The 22,926-nt window shown below is 40.5% G+C and overlaps 1 pseudogene; it reads left to right on the top strand.

Moving 5' to 3' along the window:
* Window positions 1-13,651: 13,651 nt before the first annotated feature.
* On the top strand, window positions 13,652-14,099 carry LOC101604204 (annotated as a pseudogene).
* Window positions 14,100-22,926: the final 8,827 nt, after the last annotated feature.

Genomic DNA, 22,926 nt, shown 5'->3' with positions numbered 1-22,926 from the left:
ATGTTCTATGTCACTAGTCATCAGGGAAATGCAGATGAAAACTACATTGAGATTCCATCTCACTCCTGTCAGATTGGCCACCATCATGAAAACAAATGATCATAAATGTTGGCGGGGATGTGGAAAAAAAAGGGACCCTTCTGCACTGCTGGTGGGAATGCAATCTGGTCCAGCCATTGTGGAAAACAGTGTGGAGGTTCCTAAAGCAGCTCGAGATTGATCTACCATATGACCCAGCTATAGCGCTCCTACGCATATATCCAAAGGACTCATCTCATTTCCTTAGAAGTACATGCTCAACCATGTTTATTGCTGCTCAATTTACAATAGCTGGGAAATGGAACCAGCCTAGATGTCCCTCAACAGATGAGTGGATAATGAAGATGTGGTACATTTATACAATGGAGTTCTACTCAGCGGTGAAGAAAAATGAAGTTATGAAATTTGCAGAAAAATGGATGGACCTGGAAAGTATTATACTAAGTCAGGTAACCCAGGCCCAGAAAGCCAAGTGCCACATGTTCTCTCTCATGTGGATCCTAGCTACAGATGATTGGGCTTCTGCGTGAGAATGAAAATACTTAGTAGCAGAGGCCAGTAAGTTGAAAAGGAGACATAAAGGGTGGAGAAAGGAAGGGAGGAGGCTGCTTAATAGGTTGATATTGTATATATGTAATTACAATGATTGTAATGGGGAGGTAATATGATGGAGAATGGAATTTCAAACGGGAAAGTGTGGGGATGGGGACGGAGGGAATTACCATGGGATATATTTTATAATCATGGAAAATGTTAATAAAAATTAAAAAAAATCATTATATAGGTCTTTACATCTTTGGCTAGTGTTATTCGATAGAATTTAATTTTCTTTTATTGTTGCTATTGAAATTGAGACACAATCACTTATTTCTTTCTCTGTATATTTGTCCTTTGGATATAGAAAAGCTAATGATTTTTATATCTTGCAACTGTGCTGTAGGAACTTACCAACTTTAGAAGTTTTGAGAGGGAAACTTTTGGGTCAATTATATATAGGGTCATGTCATCTACAAATAGGACTAATTTGACATCTTCCTTTCCAATTTGAATCCCCTGTGTTCATTTCCTCTCTCTTACTGCTTGGGCTAGTACTTCTAGTACTATGTTGAAAAGAAGTGCTGAGAATGGGCACTCCTGTATTTTCTCCTGGTATCAGTGGGAACTCCTTGATTTTCCCCCATTACGTATTATTAAGGCTTTGGGACCTTTATATATATCCTTTATTATGTTAAGATATAAACACTCCATGCCTATTCTTTCCAGTATTTTCTTCATGAAGTGGTGTTGAATTTTGTCAAAGTCCTTCGCTGTATCAATTAAGATGATCACGTGGTTCTTATGGTTAAGTTTATTTGTGTGGTGCATTACATTGACTGATTTCCATATGCTAAATGACTCTGCATCCCTGGGATGAAGCCAACTTGAACAAGGTGGATAATGCCTTTGTTGTGTTGTTGAATTTGGCTTACAAGGATTTTGTTAAGGATCCTTGCATCTAAGTACATTACAGATATAGGACTATATATGCTTTTTCCTTCTTGGATTCCTGTCTGGTTTTGGTATTAGGGTGATGCTAGCTTAATAAAAGCAGTTGGGGAGAATTCCACGGTCTGTGATTACGAGAAATATTTTGAGAAAAAATGGTTTCAGTGGCTAGAGGGATTACTTAGCAGTTAAGGCATTTGCCTGCAAAGCCAAAGGACCTAGGTATGATTCCCCAAAACCCATGTAAGCCAGATGCAAAGAGGTTGCACACATCTGGAGTGCATTTGCTGTAGCTGGAAGCCCTGGCACACCCACTCCCTCTCTCTTTCTCTTTACCTGCATGTTTCTTTTTTTTTTTTTCTTAAATTTTATTTATTTATTTATTTGAGAGCAACAGGCAGAGAGAGAAAGAGGTGGATAGAGAGAAATAGAAAGAATGGGCACACCAGGGCCTCCAGCCACTGCAAACAAACTCCAGACGTGTGTGCCCCCTTGTGCATCTGGCTAATGTGGGTCCTAGGGAATCCAGCCTTGAACTGGGGTCCTCAGGCTTCACAGGCAAGCACTTAACCACTAATCCATCTCTCCATCCCTCCCTGCATGTTTCTATCTCTCTGTCAAATAATAAAACAATTAAAAAATTGGTTTCTGTTCTTCAATGAAAGTGTGATAGAATTTATCTGAGAAGCTATCTAGTCCTGGACTTTTCTTTTTAGGATGCTTTCAATCTCATAGATGTGATAGGTTTCTTTGAGAGATTAATCTGATCTGTGTTTAGTTTTGGTAGGTGGTATGTGTCTAGGGATTCATCCATTTCTTCCAGATTACTCAATTTGTGGAGAAGACATTTTGGAAGTATGCCCTAATGATTCTTTCAATTTCAATGATGTCTGTTTCAATGATCTCTCCTTTATCATTTCTGATCTTGTTAATTTTAGACTTCTCTTTTTCTTGCTTGATCAAATTGACCATTGGTTTGTCAATAAATCTTGTTTGTTTTTTAAAAGAACAAGCTCAACTTCCAGTCAAGATGGTAACCAATTAACTGTGCCATACCTTCCCAGGAAAATAAGGCAAGGCATTAAGGGTTCAGGGGTCTTTTAGGGGAGAGCAATCTCTAATAGATCACCAGTGGGAGGGCACAGATAGGAGAAAAAGGGAATAGCTGATTCCCTCACTAATGGGTAGCCCACCAGGCCCCCAAATCCCCCAAGCAGCAACCATACCCACAGTCCCACCTTCAGGATACTTCAGCCCTTACTGTAGGAAAGGTGACCCAGGCCAACATAATTCCACTTGACTTACTGCACAGGGGTGATCAACCTGCTACCCCTGCCCATGTGTGACCTTGGGCAGGATTCACCTGCTGGCATGCTTGAGCTCAGGCTCCATTGGTCCATCAGCTCACCACATGTGCACCACCCATCTCTATTTGTGCAAGCTTTGCTTGTGCTGCCCATTTGCCCAATTACTGCTCTGGACACCATCCATCCACGTGTGAGCTCCAGACTATTCCACCTGCCCACACAAACTCAGGCTCACTCTATCTGTCTGCTTGCACCAGCTCAGGTGCAATCCCTTGCCTGTATACCCCACTGACCACATGTCAGTGTCTGGCCTGAAAACTGCTTTGGTGTCCCATTGTCCCACCATGTGCAAGTTTAGGCTGCTTCAGTGCTTGGTGCTTTGGCATCCCTCTGTGTGTGAGCTCAGGGTGCTTCGGTGCATCACAGCATGAGAGCTCAGGCTACTTTGGTGACCCTGCCATGCAGAAGTACATGTTGTGTTGACATTCCACCCAGTGAGATCTCAGAGTGCTTTGGTGTCCGGCCTCAGGCTGCTCTGGCTTCCCACTGTGCATGAGCTCAGGCTGATCCACCCACCCACTTTTTATCTCAGGCCAGCTCCCCAAAGAAGCACCACTTCCCCTGCCCATCAAAACCACAGTCCAACTCTCCATGCCCATAGACTATGATGGGCAGACCACAACACAAAATAAATAACATGGAAAATCAAATACAAGGAAATCCAGTAAGATAAACCAATTCTAAGAAAAACATGTCTAATCCAAACATAGAAGAGACAGGATGAGAAAACCAAAATGAAGCTATGAGCAATGCAATCCTGACCAAGCTACCAGTAGAACTTGCAGAAAAGCAACAAGGGACCAATAATCATGTGGATGCTGCCATCACTAGACTAGACCTAATAGGTAAGAAAGTGGAAGGAGTTCACATACAGTTAAAAGATATGAAGGAGAGTGAAAAAAATAGAGGACCTCAAGAATTGGCTGGACAAGATAAATGAGCACATAAGGAAATGCAAGGATGAATTCCAAGAAACATCATGAAAATCAGAAAAATAATGTGAAAAGTGAGCTTGAGAGAGGGATCGAAACTACACATAGAAAAGTAGTAGAAAATGCAAACCTAATTGAACAAGTCCAAAACTCTCTAGAAGCTCTCAAGAATAGAGTGAGCTAAGTGGAGGATAGAAACTCTGATCTGCAAGACAAGACAGAAGAAACAGTTAGAGAGTTCAAAAGTTTCAATAAGTTCAAAAATTTCTGTGAACAGAACATGAGGGAATTGTGGGATACCCTTAAATGTCCTAACATCCAGATCACAGGAATGCCAGAAGGGGAAAAAAAAATTCAGACCAAAGGCATGAAGAAATTAATTACCAAATAAAAGAAGAAAACTTCCCCACTCTCTCAAAAGAAAGGCCCATCAAGATACAAGAAGCTAACAGAACTCCAAACAGATTGTACCAAAGGAGAAACTCTCCAAGACATATTGCATAAAGACTCTTAACATTGACATCAAGACAAATCCTAAAAACAGCTAGGGAAAAACAGCACATCACTTTTAAAGGTACCCCATCAGAATTACTTCAGACTTCTCAATGGAAACCCTGAAAGTCAGAAGGGCTTGGAATGAAACACTGAAAAGATTAAGAATCTATGGCTTCCACCCAAAATACTTTACCCAGTAAAGTGTCCATCATAATAGATGGTGAAAGAAAAACTTTCCATGACAAAACTAAGTGTTACAATTACATGAACACAAACCCAAACCTACAGAGAGTATTTCAGGAAATTCTCCAAACAGAAGAATCAAATAATCGACCTCAAATTCCTACAAGAAGAAGCAGGTCACAATAATCAAATTCAGAGAATGAAAAAAAAAAAAAAAAAAAAAACTTCAAAAGGCCATCAAAACACCAAACCAAATATACCAAAACAATATTGCAGGGATCAAATTAAACCTCACAGTCATTTCCCTAAATATTAATTGCCTTAATTCACCCATCAAGAGATACAAGCTAACAGGATGGATCAGAAAATTAGACCACTCAATCTGTTGTCTTCAAGGAACCTATCTCACCACTAAAGACAGACACCTCCTCAGGGTGAAAGGGTGGAAAAAATATTCCAAGCAAATGGGATTAAGAAACAAGCAGGCATAGCTATATCAATATCAGATAAAATAGACTTCAAACCAAGAACAACCAAAAAAGAGAAAGAGGGCCTCTTCCTATTTATCAAGGGAAAAATTCGTAGAGGATATCACAATGATAAATCTAGATGCACCAAAGACAGAGACACCACAGTTCATAGAACAAAACCTAATTGACAATAAAACAAAAACAACCACCAAAAACCATCTTAGTTGGGGACTTCAATACACCATTATCAGTAGTATACAGATCATCCAAACAGAAAATCAACAGGGAAGTAAGAGAGCTCAAGAAAAACAGATCAGTCAGACCTAACGGACATCTATAGAAAATTCCATCCCAAATCCACAGACTACACATTCTTTTCAGCAGCCCATGGAACATTCTCTAAAATATATCACATACAGGGTCACAAAGCCTGCCTCCATATATTTATGAAGATGACATGATTTCCTACATGATATAAGACCACAGTGCTATATTGCTAGAAATTAACAACAAAGACCCACCAAGAATCCCACTGATGCAGGGAACCTGGACAGCACACTTTTAAACAATAAATGGATAGTGGATAAAATAAAAAAATTAAATTGATAAATTTCTAAAAATGAATGACAATGAGAACACATAATACCAAAACTTATGGGACACAATGAAGGTGGTCCTCATGGGACAATTCTTAGCACTAAATGCCTTCATAAGAAAGACAGAGAGATCCCAAATCAATAACCTAACCATCAAACTTAAGGTACTAGAAAAGCAAGAAAAATCCAACACACAAAGCTCCAGAAGGAAAGAAATAATTAAGATCAGAGCAGAAAATAATGAATTGGAAACTAAGAAAACAATTAAGAAAATTGACAAAACAAAGAGCTGGTCCTTTGAAAAAGTAAACAAGAATTACAAGCGTCTGGATTATTTGATCAAGCAAAAAAAAAAAAAAAAAAAAAAAGAGAGAGAGAGAGAGAGAGAGACATTTAAATTTAACAAAATTCACAATGAAAAGAGAGATCACAACACACATAAGTGAAATTGGGAGAATCATCATGATTTATTTCAAAAAACTCTACTCACCAAAAGTGGATAATATGGAGGAAATGGATAAATTCCTGGACACATACCATTTATTAAAGCTAAACTCAGAGCAGATTAATCTCTTAAACAAACCTATCACACTCATCAAGATTGAAAAAGTAATAATAATAATAAAAAAAACTCCCCAAAAAGAAGAGTCCAGGAGCAGATGGATTCTCAGCTGAATTCTATCAAACCGTCATGGAAGAATTGAAACCAATCTTCCTCAAACTGTACCACACAATTGGAGAGCAGGGAAAGCTCCCCATCTCCTTATATGAAGCTAGTATCACCCTAATTCCAAAACCAGGCAGAGATGCCTCAAGAAAAGAAAACTACTGGCATATTTCCCTGATGAACTTAGATTCAAAGTTCCTGGACAAAATCCTTGCAAACCAAATCCAACAACATATCATATCCATTATCCACCTTGATCAAGTGAGCTTCATCCCAGGAACACAGGGTTTGTTCAACGTACAGAAAATTGGTCAATGTTATACACTACATAAACAAAGTTAAACACAAAAATCACATCATCATTTCTATAGCTGCAGAAAAGTCCTTTGACAAAATACCACATCACTTCATGATTAAAACATTGGAGATAATTTGCATGGCTGGCTCATATCTTAGCATATCCAGGCAATATACAAACCACCTAGGGCCCAAATAATACTTAATGAAGAGAGACTGGAGGAAATCCCATTGATATCATGAAGACAGGGTGTCCAATCTCACCTGTGCTCTTCAACATAGTACTGGAAATCCTAGCTCAAGCAATAAGACAGGAGAAAGAAATAAAAGAGATACAATTTGGAAAGGAAGAAGTTAATGTAGCTCTATTCACGGATGACATGGTGGTATATGTAAGAGACATGAGAGACTCCATCCCACAACCCCTGAAGGTGATTAACTCCTATAGCAAAGTATCAGGATACAAAATCAATGCACAAAAATCAGTAGCCTTTCTATAGGCAAATGACAAAGATACAGAGAAAGAAATAAAGGACATGGCCCATTTTCAATAGCAAAATAAAATAAAATAAAATACATTGGAATAACATTAACCAAGGAAGTAAAGACTTATACAATGGAAACATAAAAATACTCAAAAAAGAAATTGAGGATGACTTGAGAAAACAGAAAGACCTCCAAAGTTTCTGGATAAGCAGAATTAACATTGTGAAGATGGCAATCCTGCCTAAGGCAAAATACAGATTTAGTGCAATTCCAATTCAAATTGCAGCATTGTTCTTCACAGAGGTATAAAAAATGATCTCAAAGTTCATATGAAAAGGCAGAAGGCCTCAGATATCCAAGCATATCGTCATAAAAGAAATAACTCTGAAGGCATCACCATAACTGATCTAATGCTATATTACAAAGCCATAGTAATAAAAGCAGCATGGTACTGGCATAAAACAGGAGTATAGACCAATGGAATAGAATGAGCACCCAGACTTTGTGTCAAGCAACTACAGCTACTTGATATTGGACAAAGGCCTAAACAATATAGGCTGGAAAAAAAGACAGCATCTTCAACAAATAGTGCTGGAAAAACTGGATAACCATATGCAGCAAATTGAAACTTGATCCACACCTCTCACCATCCACAACACTCAAGTCCAAATGGATCAAATACCTCAATATAAGACCAGAAACTTGGCTAATACTGGAAGATACTATAAAAGGAACTTTCCATGATATAGGAATGGAAAACGACTTCTTGAGCAAAACTCCAGTAGCACAGGATCTTAAACAGTCACTGAACCAATAGAATCACATGAAGATAAAGAGTTTCTTCACAGACAAGCATACAATAGGCAAAGCCAATAGATTACCCACAGAATGAGAGAAAATATTTGCTGAATATCCAAGTGACAGAGGCCTAATATCTAGGATCTACAAAGACCTCAAAAACCTAAACTATAAACAAAGAACCCACTCAGAAAGTGGGGCAAAGAGCTGGACAAGCAGTTCACAGAGGAAGAAATACAAATGGCAAACACACATGTAAGAAAATATTCATCATCCCTAATCATCAGGGGTATGCAAATTAAAACAACTATGAGGTTCCACTTTACCACAGCAAGGATAGCAAACATCAAAAAATCAAACAAAAATAAATGCTGGCGAGGATGTGGAGAAGTAGGAACACTCATCCACTGTTGGTGGGAATGTAAGATGGTTCAACCACTTTGGAAAGCAATATGGAGACTCCTAAAATAGCTACTTATAGAGTTGCCAACTGATCCAGTTATTCCCTTACTGGGCATGTACCCTAAAACCTTCAAGCCCCAGTCCATAGATATTTGCTCAACCATGTTTATAGCAGGTCAATTAATAACAGCTAAGAGCTGGAATCAACCCAGATGTCAATCGCTAGAAGAATGGTTAACTAAGATGTGGTATATCTACACAATGGAATTCTATACAGCAGTAAGAAAAAATGACACAATGAAATTTGAAGAGAAATCGTTGAACCTGGAACAGATTCTTCTCAGTGAACTTACCCAATCACAGAAAGATAATCACCACATAGCCTCACTCATCTATAGCACCTAATCTAAATCTACACAAGATGCATACATACCCAGGAAGCATCTTGACAACTAGACAATAGGGTGGGTAAGGAGGGCGTGAGTGTAAAGAAGGGGGTGGGGGACACAAATCTAGACTCAAACAGCAATGGTATCATAAAATTCCAAATCCTAAAAGGCAGACCAAATGGTTGAACCTTCACCAGGCCCTTAGAGGGAACCCCTGAATCACAAAGCACTGGAGAGGGTATGATGAAGACTGACCTTAATCTTCTATAGCTTCTCTCTCTCTCTCTCTCTCTCCCTCTCTCTTTCTCTTTTTCCCTCTCACTTCTTTCTAACTCTTTTATATTAGTTATCTTTTTTTTTTCCTTCTCTTAGTGGGCACTGACCTACAACTCCCAGTATGAGCAGGTGGCTATCATTCACAATGAGCTTTTGATCATAGACACCTACAAGGTTTCCTAAAAGAAAGACACATTTATGTCAGAGTACTTGAGGACCCACCAAAGGTTAGTGGTAAGACCCTACTGCTGAAGACACCATGTGTGTGTGACACCTAAAATGGAATGATATGTCTAGAAGCTGGAAGAGAGACAGTCAGCGCAGCTAGTGCCAGAAGGTGCTACATAGGTGACTGGGGGAAAATGATCAAAATCTGTTCAAGCAACTCATGGTGTAATGTACTTAGCAGCAAACAACATGTCATGATACTCACAAAAGTGAAATAGTGGCACACCACTGCTCTTGATTTGGCTAACTGATCTGTTCAGTGGAACGGGACCCATAGCTGGAGCTAGGAAACAAGTCAGAACTATATCCAAACATGAGCCTGCTCTCTATTATCAAACTACCAACAATCGTGGGCTACCAGTGGGTCTACACCTATTAAATTCTCTCTAAAAAATTAAGGGTTATCCTATTTATGTGGTGCTAACTTCACTCTCCATTGGAGAATCTGCTTTTCTTTTTCAGATATATGCAGATCCCAAGGAGAGAACCACCCCATCATATTTTAGAAGGGCCCCAGATGAAACTAAGTATAATTTGCGAAACAAGCAAGGGTGCTCTTTTCTTGGTGGACCTGGTACCAGCACAAGGATGAAGGAGATAGACACAGAGCAATCAATTCCTACCAAATCAGATATTCAGAGACACAGAGGCTCCCAACACCTCATCACTGAAGCTGACCCAAAATGAACCCAACGTGGCTCAGGGAAATTTTGTGCAATACAGGGCAGAACGAAAGTCAGAGTCACATGTTGGGTCATGATATGCAGAGATATTTTCTCCTAACCATACCTGTGGGCTAACTCCACGATGCATGACCCATATACCTCAAAAGGAGGGGCTACAGGAAGGGGGTAGGACATGGATAAGCCTAACATTGGTACCAACTTGACTGTATTCAGTGAGTACAAAACTAATTAATAAAAAAATATAAAATAGAATTCAATAAAAATTAAAGAACAAGCTCTTCATTTCATCGATTTTTAACTTTATTTATTTTTGTTTCTAAGTCATTAATTTCTGCTCTAATCTTAGTTATTTCTTTCCACCTTGAGCTTTTTGGGTTAGGTTCTTCTTGTTTTTCTAGTGACGTCAGGTTATTAATTTTTGATCTTTCTGTCTTTGTAAAGTAGGCAATTAAGGCTATGAATTTTCTCCTTAGGACTGCCTTCATTATGTCCCACAAGTTCTGGTAGGTTGTGTTTTCATTATTATTCAATTCTAGGAATTTTACAATTTCTCTTTTGATTTCTTCCATAACCCATCCATTGTTTACAAGTGTGTTGTTTAGTTTCCAGGGGCCAGTGGCTTTCTTGATTGTCAAGTATAATTTGTTTCATAAACTGTGGTGAAACTGTCTTTGGCACACATATATTTATGATTGTGATGTGCTCATGTTGGACCATTCCACTGGTGAGTAAGAAGTGGCCTTCTTTGTCCTTTTTGATTACTTTTGGTTTGAAGTCTATTTTATCAAATAATAATATAACAATACCCAGTTGCTTTTTATTTACTCTTTATTGGAATATCATTTCCCAACATTTTCCCCTGATAGAGTGTCTATCTTTAGTGATGATGTGGATTTCTTGAAGGCAGAAGATAGAACTGTCCAGTTTTTTGATCCATCTTGATATCCTGTGTCTTTTGATGGGTGAATTAAGACCATTAATATTTAAGGTTATTATTTTAAGGTTTGAATTAATCCCTGCCACTACGAGGTATTTTATGGGGTTTGGTGCTTTTTTGTGTTTTGTACTATCTTGAACCTGATATATTTTGGTTATTATCATCATCTTTTGTTAGCTCTTGGGATTGGTTGTTTGACTGTTCTGTGTGGAGTATTCCTTCAAGTATTCTCTGTAGGTTTGGCTTTGTGTACATGTAATCATATAGCTGACATTTTTCATGGACAGTTTTCCTTTAATCATCTATTATGAGGGATACGTTTGCTGAGTAGCTTGGGTTGGAAGTCATAATTTTTTAGATTTTGAAGTGCTCAATTGCAGGCCCTTCTGGCTTTCAGTGTTTCCATTAAGAAATCTGATGAAATTCTGATGGGATTGCCTTTGTATGTTGTGAGTTGTTTCTCCCTTCCTGTTTTTAACACTTTCTCTGTGTTTTCATTGTTAATAGGACCGACCAGGACTAGGGTACTGGGAGGATATAGGAAACAGAGATCTGGCCTATTCTAAACTTCCATGACCTCCTTCACAGTGTCTGTGCAGGGGATCCAGACCAAGGAGCTGGGAGTAAGATAGAAGGCACCCTCTGCCTTTATCAGAGTTAATTATGAAAGCCCTTTCCAGTGAGAAAATAGTTTATTTTATGTCTTTCTGCATAGTGATCTGCATGCACTGAGCCTTCCTTTCACAACATACATTGTATAAACAAATGTTTATCATATTTGGTTACAGCACTGGAATTATGGTAGGAATCAACATTGTAATATTGGTTAAAAGAAAAAGACTACTTTTGGAGGGAGAGAATAGATCATGGCCCAAATACCATAACAAATTAATGGAAGGTTTAGTTATGACCTGATGGCAAGACTTTAACACCCAAACCATCTACCCCTGACCATACTATACATATAGGTTCCCAAATTAAAGGGTAGAACACAAATAAAACAAACAGTGAAAGCTTGTGAAGCAGACACATGAATAACACACATCTCTTAAATGTGGCCCATATGTCCCCCAGTCTAGAGGTTCCGTCTTCATTTCAGAAGGAAGTTCCCTGAGCCATCGTCTTCCCTGAAAGAAGACAATTCTCAGTTATTTAGGGGAGGGTTCCCTGCATGCTAATATGTTCAGCAGAAGGGTGTGTACCCTGCATCCCTCAGGCAATGCCAGACATTTGGTCATGTCTCTGTTCCACACACTCCCTAGCTTGAGCCTTCTCTTGGCTTCTGTTTCCATGGGTTGTAAGATTGTAACTAGGTTTACAAGAAAGCAAAAGTTACATTGAGGCTTTCAGTGTAGGCCACACACCTCAGCATGTATTTAATCATCAGAAACTTGGTTTTCTGTGGCTTCCATAAAAACCTCATGAGAACAGAGTGATGCCAGGCAGCATTTTGGTTCTTACCAAAATGTGGTTTTCTCCACACATCCTTTAATAGGAGCCCACATGTCCCAGTAACTTCAGCATATTTATTGTCTTTTAAAACCACAATAAGTAGGATGTTGCACCAATTGGAATAGCCTTCATGCCAGATAGTCACTTTCCTTCAAACTCTATGCTTGTAACCCTGCTGACATGATTTGTTTTCTGGGAGCATGGTGATCATGAAATAAAGAGATGGACTTTCCTCTTAGAAGTGGAAATCAGTGGCAAGTTGAAATTTCATAAGAAAGCAGAAGTAAGTACTTTAAGTCTTTCAACATGAGCAGATTTACCTTAGTGATAGAAGCTGCTACATCAGAACGTGATAGAGAGGGAGCTGGAAAGGGGAGACAGAATAAACAATGAGCAGACACTCTTGGTTTTCAGAAATTAATCCAGTTCTGCTTCCCATGTATGCCTCTGTCTTTCAATAAAAAGAAGGTCATATAGTCATGCCTTTTCCTATAGATTTGAATCATGTCCCAGGAGGTCTAATTTGTGGTCAACTTTTCCCCTTCTCTGTACAAGATGAGAGAAGTTGAATTCTTGGCTGATAAACTTTAGTAACCTCTTCCCCAAGGTTGATTTTGTTGTTGTTGTTGTTTTGGTTTTTTGAGGTAGGGTCTCACTCTAGCTCAGGCTGACCTAGAATTTACTATGTAGTCTCAGGGTGACCTCGAATTCGTGGTGATCCTCCTACCTCTGCCTCCCAAGCGCTGGGATTAAAGGTGTATGCCACCACTCCCAGCTTCCAAGGTTGATTTTAACTAGATTTATATATTCATACTATACTCATCATGGTGTCAAAAACCTTGAGATGATTACATATTACCAGTTTGTCCTTAGTATATATCTATAATCATACTTAAATAACCTTTTCTTAAACCTGCTTTCTTATTGTTTCAGTTAGTTTCAAGTTGCTACACAAAGCACCAGACAAGAAGCAGCTTGTGAGAGGAAATGATTCTGATTTACAGACTCAAGGCGAGTCTCCATGAGGGAAGGGGAACCATGATATGAGCAGAGCCTTGACTTCACCTCCTGAGCAACAACAGTTGGACATTAACATCAGGAGAGTGTGGCAAACACTGGCAAATGGAAGCTGGCTATAATAACCATAAACCTATCCAAACACACCTCCATCCACTAAGGATCCAATTCCCAAATTGCAGTCAGCTTTAAATCAGGTTTAGAGGTAAACTACAAAGCCATAATAACAAAAACAATATGGTACTGGCATAAAATGTGATATATAGACCAATAGAACAAAATTGAAGACCCAGCCCTTAGTTCAAGTAACTGCATCTACTTGATCTTTGACAAATCAGCCAACAACCTAGCCCGGGGAAAATATAGCAATTTCACATATGGTGCTGCACAAATTGGACAACCCTATGTAGAAAAATGAAACTAGGGTTGCGAGGCTGCCAGGCGTAGCCATGATGGGACGCGGGAGCCCGAGCCGCTTCCTGGCCGCTGTCCTCCACCACGGCCTGGGTTGGTAGAGCGGCAGCTGCAGCGCCGCAGCTTCAGCCTCCCGCGGCGCCAGGGAGCTCGAGGAACCGGAGGTGACTGACTTCGCCCCACGGAACCCCGGGGTCGTCATATACGTGAACCCCCGGTCTTGTTCCGTGCCCAGAATAGTGGCCGGATATCGTAACGGGCTGTGCGCAAGAAAAGCATGGCTGCAAGTCCATGGAGGAAATCACGACGCTGGTGCAGAAGCTGGCCGACCAGTCTGGTTTGGAAGTGATCCGCATCTGCAAGCCCCTCCACACGAACAACCCCAGCATCCAGGGCCAGTGGCACCCCTTCACTAACAAACCCACGACCTTCCGCGGGCTGCAGCCGCGAGAACGCCGGGATCCTGACCAGCAAGTGCAGTGAAAACTTAGCTGCCTCCGCAACTCCAGCCCCAGGCCTTGTGGTGTTGCTACAGACGAGTTGGTTCCTCCTCTCTGGGATTTCAAGCTCAGGCAAATACGCGGAGCCTGCCAGTGGGGGCTTGGCCTGGGATAAAGAATTGCTTTCTATCCAGTACCCACTACAAGGGATAGTGACCTTGTGAGTCCCCTAATTCTAGTTCAGTTGGCCTCCCCAAAATCCGAGATGAGGAAGCCTCCAGGTGTAGATCAGGGTTCTTGTTTTCTGAAATCCAAGCTGGTCATCTGAAAACAGTGAGGTGTGTCAGTGCTAGCTTCTGACGAATCCATTGTGTCCTGTTGCCACAACCATTGCACTAGAGAGTTCTTCCCTGTGGCCTGGCAGTGGGCAAGGCTGTTTATATCTATGGACGTGTATACATTTTAAGAAAATGAAGTAATTAAACAATATAAAGTCATACAGTCTTAACTTCAAAATGTGTGCATAATGTTAAGCGTAAGCCCCATTTAACATTTTCCTAACACCAGAAGCAAAACAAGTCTTTCAGTGTGGTTAATGTCAAAGGCAATGTGACTAATAAATGTAGATCTGATTTGGGAAAGAAAAAAAAAAAGAAAAATTAAACTAGCACACTCACCTCACCATCCACAGAAATCAACTCCAACTGACTTAAAAACCTCAATATGACACCTGAAAGTCTTAAATGCTTGGAATTTGAAATAGGGGGAATTCTCCATAGTATATGAGTAGATAAAAACTTCATGAACAATGCAAATAGCTTACACTCAAGAAAATCTTCAACATTCTTTACCATCAGGGAGATGCAAATTAAAAAACTATGAGATTTTACTTTAATCCAGTCAGGATAATAATCACTAAAAAATTAAATGATAATAAATGTTTGTGAGGATGTGGGGAGAGAAGAGCCCTCATTCACTGTCGTTGGGAGGACAAACTTGTACACCCACTCGGGAAGACAGTATGGACACTCCTATAATAGATGAAAATAGAGCTACCAAGTGACCCAGCTGTTCCTCTACTGGACATCTACCCAAAGTTCTCCTCTCTTTACTGAAGGAAAATTTGCTCAACTATGTTTATAGCTGCTCAATTCACAACAGCTAAGAACTGGAATCAAACCAGATGCCCATAGCTTTAAAAAAGCTGACTGTGAAGATGTTCTGAATAAACACAATGGAATTCTACTCAGAAGTAAGGAAAATGGTATAATGAAATTGTTTGGAGCAGATCACACTGAGAGAACTCACATTGTCAGTGTAAGCAGGGCACACTGCTATACAAAAGCAACCAGCCTGGGTAACCAATGGATTTCTTTGTAAAAATATTTTATTTTTGTTAGTTCATTTGATAGAGAGAAAGAAAGAGAAAGAGAGAGAAGGAAAGTGAGAGAATGGGCAGCCCAGAACCTCTAGCCACAGCAAACAAACTCCAGATGCATGTACCACCTTGTGCATCTGACTTGCGTGGATCTTGGGGAATCAAACTTGGGTCCTTTAGCTTTGCAGGTGAGTGCCTTAATTGCTAAGCCATCTCTCTAGCACACCAATGGCTTTATAATTGGATAAGATATCCATTCTGTGGAAAGGATCCCATAACTACAACTGGAAACTTGGAAATAACTCAGAATCCTATGGATACCAAGATTATGGTCTCCAAAAATAAGCTCCTGCTGGTATTTGGCCAACAACCTATCAAAGTCACTTTAAATTAACAATGAAAATACCCTTAGTCTTATGCTGATATCATTTTCCATTGGAATTCCTTTTTTCTTTTTCAGAAGGCAGTGAGAACCAAGGACAACCAAATTCTACCAACAAGATAAGAAAAGACAGAGTACTCCCTGGCAGTAGTAGAACAACCCCTTGCACATCAGCTAGGGCCCAGGTGAAAACACAGAGGACCTGGCGAAATGAACTTTGGCGCTGTTTCCACATGATCCTGACAACTTGCATCAGTGTGGGGGACACAAACACTGGGGATACTCCAAATGCACCAAAACAGAAATCCAGAAGTTGCTGAGCCCTTGACACTAAAGTAGAATTAAGGCACACCTGGGTTGAACTTGCGGGTTCCTGATCTTTGGTCTGGCTGTGGTCCCCCAAGGAGTCCAGGTGGTTCAGGCTGCTGACCTCTCCATAGCCTGGGGCTGTCATATCAGACAGCTTATCCCAGGGCCCTCCCTATGTCAGATAGCTCCCACTTTTTTCTTTTTTCAATGGGGAGTTGTCATCATATTGAGTGCAATCATTTTAGTCTAAGATAGGCTCAGTCAGGGATAGATGGTGCATGAGAACATGATTAGCAGTAGCCTTAGCAATATTAGTTATTTGTTGTCTGAGAAATGTGATGAGGCAGTGGGGGGACTACAGGTAATAATGTTCTTATAGCAAGGAGGGGGCTAGGGAGGGGGAGAAGCCAAATGACTAAAGGATTATAAAACCAGGTGATGGGGTCCTCAGGCTTGTAGCAGTCAAGCATCTCTTTGTGGATTTTTGAGAGTTTTAACATCTTATTCAACAACATTTGATTCATTAACAAAAACAACCTTCTTCTCCCAAGACCACACATGTCCCCCCATATTTAGCAGTAATGATGTCTAAGGTTACAGTTTTGAAGTACCACACCCACGAGAGAGTTAATTTGTCTATGAAGCAATTCAATGCTGTCAGTTGTGGATACCATGGCCTGGTCAGACTTCTCTTGGAAGTCTTCCATGAGGTGGTTGGTCTTGGCAAGAGCAGCTCCTTCCACACTGGAGGCACCCAGGGACAGCATTAGGCCAAGGCCTTCAAGCAGCAGTTGGCACAGGTGGAGGTCATAGGCAGCTTCCTCTTCTTCATAGAGATACACCTGTGGACCAATCAAGGCCGGGAAACAATAAGTCATTCAGCTGCAATTGAGAGATTACAGCCTTTAAGATTGGGCCAGCTGACCTGCACTGGGGCATAAGGAAGAATGTAGACTCTTTTGGAGGGGCCTGAGTGTTCCATAAGTGTCCTGTTCTTCAATGTATGCTTTATTCCCCCTGGATTAATATATTGGCACCCTACCTGGTATTGTGGAGTGTAAGAAATGCAGCAAAGAGAGGGTCATTAAGTTTGCAACATGGTCTTGTGTTTTGGAAATGGCCATGAGCAATGTGAAGCAGGTTGCTGGAGGCTTGCATGGAGACCCAGTGGAGCCATGAGGATGAACCATGGATTGCAGTGGAGACCTGGTGGAGATGCCAGAACCATAAGATGGCTGCTAAGGAAAGCTGCCAGCCCAGATGAAGTTTTCCAGTACCGTGAGTAACCTAGCAGCTGGGTGGAGCTCACATACCTGTTCATATCAGCCCATCCTGCTTCCAGGCACTCACCAGGGTCCAATTTGGTACTTGGAGAGGTAATAGCCAAGATGACTGCTGGCCCGCTGGCCCAAGTCCTCTGGCAAACCAAAGGGGAAAGAAGGAAGGGGGCCCCTGGAGTTGCTTCAGGTCACTGGAAAAAATTGAGGGCCCCAGGAATCCCAGGGGACTGCTGGAGAAGGAGATGGAGACATGGCACCTGCAGGGATTGAGGCTCCATTATCTGGGCATGCATGAGCCTGCTGTCTGACCTGAGCCACTGTGTAGTGCTTCCAAAGTCAGCTTGCAGTCTTGCCACTGACCTAGTGGAGAAACTGGAAGGACATGAAAAGGGAGTGAGGGGAAATTTCCTTTCTGAACTTTTCATTTCTTAGCCAGATAAGCTATGCGGGTCCACATGTCTGGGTCACATGGATTCCCAGAAATCATCTAGGGCGCAACCTGGAGGAATTCATCCCAAAAGTAGCTGGCCTCCTTCTGGGAGAGCTTAATTCCCCTAACTTTCAGGAGAGCCATTAATCTATGAATCTGTGATTCCTTTTGGTGGAAGACAATATTATTTATGATAGAAAAAGAGTGGAAATGCTAAGACCAGAGGGCAATGTTTCCAAGGGCTGATTAACTCACCAGGGGATTCCCCAATAATCTGAACGTGATCCTGTCCACAAGTTTAAGAGACTGGTGACCTACCTGACAGGCTTTTAAGAGGTTGTTGTGTTACAAGTTTTTTGTGTTGAAGAGAAGTAGATTTTTGCCAACACCCAATGGGCTGTCAGGGGCCAGACAGAGGACAACTAGCCTTCAGTCAATATCGAAGAGTGGCCTCAGCCAAGAGACATGAGCCACCAGTTCATCATGTCTGTCCCTTGTGATGTCATGAACCAAAATAAAGGAGGAAAAAGAGAAACCTGTCATCCCTCAAAAACGTGGAAGCAAAGGCCTGATGTCCCCCAAATGACAATCATCTGCCAGGGAGAGTACACACTTACCTTGTTATGTCTCACAGTTCCTTGTTCAAGTGCCAGATGTGGGTTCCTGGGTCCTCGACCATGGTCCCCCAATGAGTCCAGGCAACCATGGAGATAAAGGTTGTGCACAAGTGATGAGAGAAAAAATCACTTTCAGGAGATAGTTTTGGTGAACAGCTTGGTTTATTGTTAGGGAAATGGATTTATAAGCAGTTGAGGATGGGAAGAGAGTCCTAAAGAGATTAGATGTACAAGTTTGCTTGTTGTTGCATAATTAGCATGGGAACATACATTTCAGCATGTAAGCAATGGTATATGGTACAGGGGGATGGGCTGTGCAAAGGTCACTGGCTGATACCACATAAGGAGTTTCCTAAGCAACTGGCTAAAGTCCTCAGGGTTATGGGCAAAGCCTAAGTCTTATCTAAATATCCAGCTATCCTGTGCTTGGAGAAGTAGTGTTCTTACTTCCTGCCAATATCAGGGTCTGAGATTTTGTCCAGGGATCCAGGCTCTCTGTGACCTCAAGAATGGTGGGGGATCCTGGCTCACTTCAACCCCCAAGAATGGCGGGAGGACCTACCCTGCCAGTCTGGTCCCTGAGATATGACTGGTGATTCAGGCTGCTGCAACCTTTCCTAGCCTGGGGACTTCTGTTCAGATAGCTTAGGTTTGCTTTACCCCAGTGCCCTGCCTATGACTGACACCTACTCACCAAGGTTCAGGGAATTTTGCACAGAGGGTATAGAAAGAATGTAAGAGCCACAAGGTGGGTGGGAATATCCATAGGCATTGCTCCTCCCACAATGACTGACTGCTGTTCTCATAACACATAACCCACAAGCTCACAGTGAATACCAGCAATCCCTTTGAGGAAGGCTGTTAGTGGAATGTTTGCAGAGAAGAGGGAATTGATGGTACCAACACATGATGTGTCCATAAAAAGATTATAAATAATCAAAAAATATATATAATGGAATAAAGATATCTTCCACATCTACTTCATCCACTTTCTCAGATACTTACAGAATGCTTAGTACACTCCTCTAAATGTAGTGATTCCTGGGCAGTGACATAAACAATGAAAAATTTTGCCAATGTAAAATTGATATACTAATAAGAACACATATAAAATAATTTGTCAGCAAAATATTTCATGTAAAGCTAATCAGCACAGAGAAAATAAAACAGTATAATGTGTAGGAGGTGTGTTGATGAGGGAGAAGGCCCTTAAGAAACTCAATAAAAGATCATTAAACAACAAAGGGCAACTAAGGAGGTGGCTCATATACTCATATGTATTCAAGATCAAAATTGATACTGTAATAAACACCTGGATTTGGGGGTTAAAAGCAGGAACTTCAATGAACAATTTCATTAAAATCAATTAAAAAGCAAATATTACTTGCAAAATAAGGGGAAATAATTAATTTTAACTGTATGTTTAGATTGAGGTATCAATATTGCCAAATATATTAGATGAATCACTAATACAATTTGATAATATGATGCAGATATTGTAATTTTCCATTCTACTTGGAGTATTTCATTATCTTTATTAAAGGTTGTATATTAAAGATAGTACATGAATCCAACAAGTTTGGAAAAATATTATAGTAGGGTAAAATCTGAAGTAAGATTTTCTCAGTGCAGAAGAGGTTAAAATGTATTTTAAGGCAGGAAAATGTTCCTCTACAAGGTTACTGTAAACACTGGGGAATAGGAATCAAAATTTCTCTAAATCCAGCTCTCACCTTGATATCATGTAGAAGACACCTATCAGTTTGTAATTTTTACAAGCAAAGTAATCCATTTATTTTTGAAAATAAATCAATGGTCACAATCTCCTTCATATTTAAATTATTGCCATTTTTAACTGTCCTTTGTATTTGCTTTGCTGACCTATTAAATGCAAATATGTCATTATAAAGTGCTAATGATATAAATTCTATGTCACAGAATGTAAAGCTTCCTAGTATGTGGATAGTGCTTAACACACCTTATCATAATCCGAAGACTATGAAGAAATCACTGGTGGTTTTCAAAATATTTCACAAAAGTGTCTCAAATAACACTGATCTATGTGTATCCAGTGTATATGTATATGCGTATCATCGACACCATGTAGCACATGTTTGACAATGCCACAATACTCCTATTTTATGTGTTTCTGTTAAAGGGTTATATTTTTAATTCTCAGAGAACACAGTTAATAATTTCCTCACCTTGAGTTAGCTTTCTCCATCACTGCATAAGAGTGATGATCGATCTTTTTTAAAGTATTTTATTTATACATTCATTTGAAAGAGAGGGAGAGAAAGAGGCAGAGAGGGAGAGGAAGAGTCAGATATAAGATACTAGTTACATAAGCTAAAACAAAAGTCAAGGGATTTCCTACTGATTTACAAAGTGCTATGAGTTTTGTTCAAAACAAAATAAAAGCATCCTTCCAAGCTTGGAAAGAAAGTGAGAATACTATGTAGTTGTCAAACAGTTCCTCAAAATCAATCTGAAGTGGAAATTTCCAGTTAACCAGTAGTGAGGTCATGCTTCCTGACTCCTTCGAATGTCAATTAGAACATTACATTGTTTCAGTTTGTTTTGCAGGATTATGTGTAAGTTAGGAACTGCTTGCTGTTCCCAGTTTCCCTAGTTACAGTCTTCCAGGACTTGCCTCTGGCAAAATGCTGTCAAGGTCTGTGGTTTCTAAAAGCATGACCTCTATAATGTACATGCAATACAATCTGCTGTGGATCCTAGATATTTCTTCCATTTAATGAACCAGTGATTGGTTTATTAGGCAAATTATAGCAGTGAATTTATGGTCCAATAATGAATGTTTCTAGAGGTGGAAGGATTGGGATGAGTGACTCCAGGCCAGCTCTCTCTGAATGAATTTCCTTTACAGCTTCGCAGATCAAGAAACAGTGACAGGGAGTATGAAAGCCACCATCTCTGAACATACAGATGGAATAATTTATTTTCATGGACATGAGTCACAAGACTAGGGATATGATTAGAATTTCTCTTGTGGCTGACCTCTTTGAATTTGTTTGCATGGGAGTCTAATATGTGAAGAATAACAGTTACCTTCAAAGGGGTTTTCAATTGAAAGGGAAGCCTACCTACCAATCAAAATTATGGAAAGCCCTATGGGTGCCTATTGAGGTGAAATAGTCAACAACCACATGAACAAATAGGAGACTCTACAGACTATGAAATCAGTTAGCCAGGCAGGAAGTACACATTTGTGCAATAGTGGCATGCCTCTGTTGGTAGCCAAGTGTTCTCTACTTGGAAACAAGTCTCTTTCAATGGCAGAGAACTCATATACGGTACTGGAAACCAAGTGAGAATCCCATTGTCCGGAAGTACATGGACTCTAGAGACAAGCTCCTACTACTTTCTAGAAAGGAAGAGTGTATTTACACACACACACACACACACACACACACACACACACCCCTCAAATTTTCATATCCTACTTTAATCAAGCTGCTTTCACTCTTGTTTGCAGAATCTGCCTTATTTTACAGATGGCAAAGAAAATGGGGAAGATAAAAGATCCATTAATAAGACAAGAAGTTAGCCAACTTCCCACTATGAGATGTACCACATCTACTACATCTGCCATGGCAAGGAGAAATTGCAAGGGAAATAATGACATAAACATTTCTCTTACTTCTAGCATGACAACCAGCCTCAGGTTGAAGATGACAAACATGGTGAACAATAAAAACCTATCAAAGCAGAAATCTCAGAGGTTACAGAGAACTCAACATTAAATTAGACTACCAGTAGGCCTCCTATGGCTCAGGAAACATCACAGAAGATGGGGCAGAAAGATTGTAAGAGCCACAGAGTGGGGAGAAATGTCTTGAAACATGGTCCCCTGCTATCATAGATGGACTGACTGAGGCCTTCAGTGAATAACAAAACCAAACTGAGGATGGTCTCCCAGGTAATGGGAGCTGGGATGAATGGATAGAAGAGAATAACCTGCTATAAATTAATATAAAATAAAAATTAATAGATTAAAAAAGCAAACATGACCATAGTACAGGAAGGAAGAAGGAGCCCCAGACAGTGAGAGGAACAGAGGGAGGCACTTGACTCCCCCCCATCTGCAGAGCCTGCAGGTAGTGCAGGAGAGACCCTGGTTGGGGCATTGCAGCAGGGATGGGTGTTTGAGCATTCTGGGGCCCTAGTGGACTATCCAAAAGTGTGAGAATCAGCAGACTCCCTACTTTGCTCCTCTATGGCCTTCCACTGGAGGTCTGCTAGGTCCTGTTAACCCTGGAACCCCACAGACCTTGCCTGATATTCCCCTGGGAGCTGAAGCATGGTTAGGTGGATGCTAAGCATGGTTAGGAGGTAGTTAAATTGGCAGAGTGATTGCCTAACCTGTAGGAAGACTAAGGTTCTATTCTCCAGCACTGCATGAACTGAGTGTGGTGGCGTACACCTGTCATCACAGCACTGGAGAAGCAGAGCC

Source organism: Jaculus jaculus, chromosome 12 (assembly GCF_020740685.1).
Source record: "Jaculus jaculus isolate mJacJac1 chromosome 12, mJacJac1.mat.Y.cur, whole genome shotgun sequence".
Lineage (NCBI taxonomy): Eukaryota > Metazoa > Chordata > Mammalia > Rodentia > Dipodidae > Jaculus > Jaculus jaculus.
Note: the sequence above shows the minus strand (reverse complement) of the source record. Positions and strands in the feature narration are given on the sequence as shown.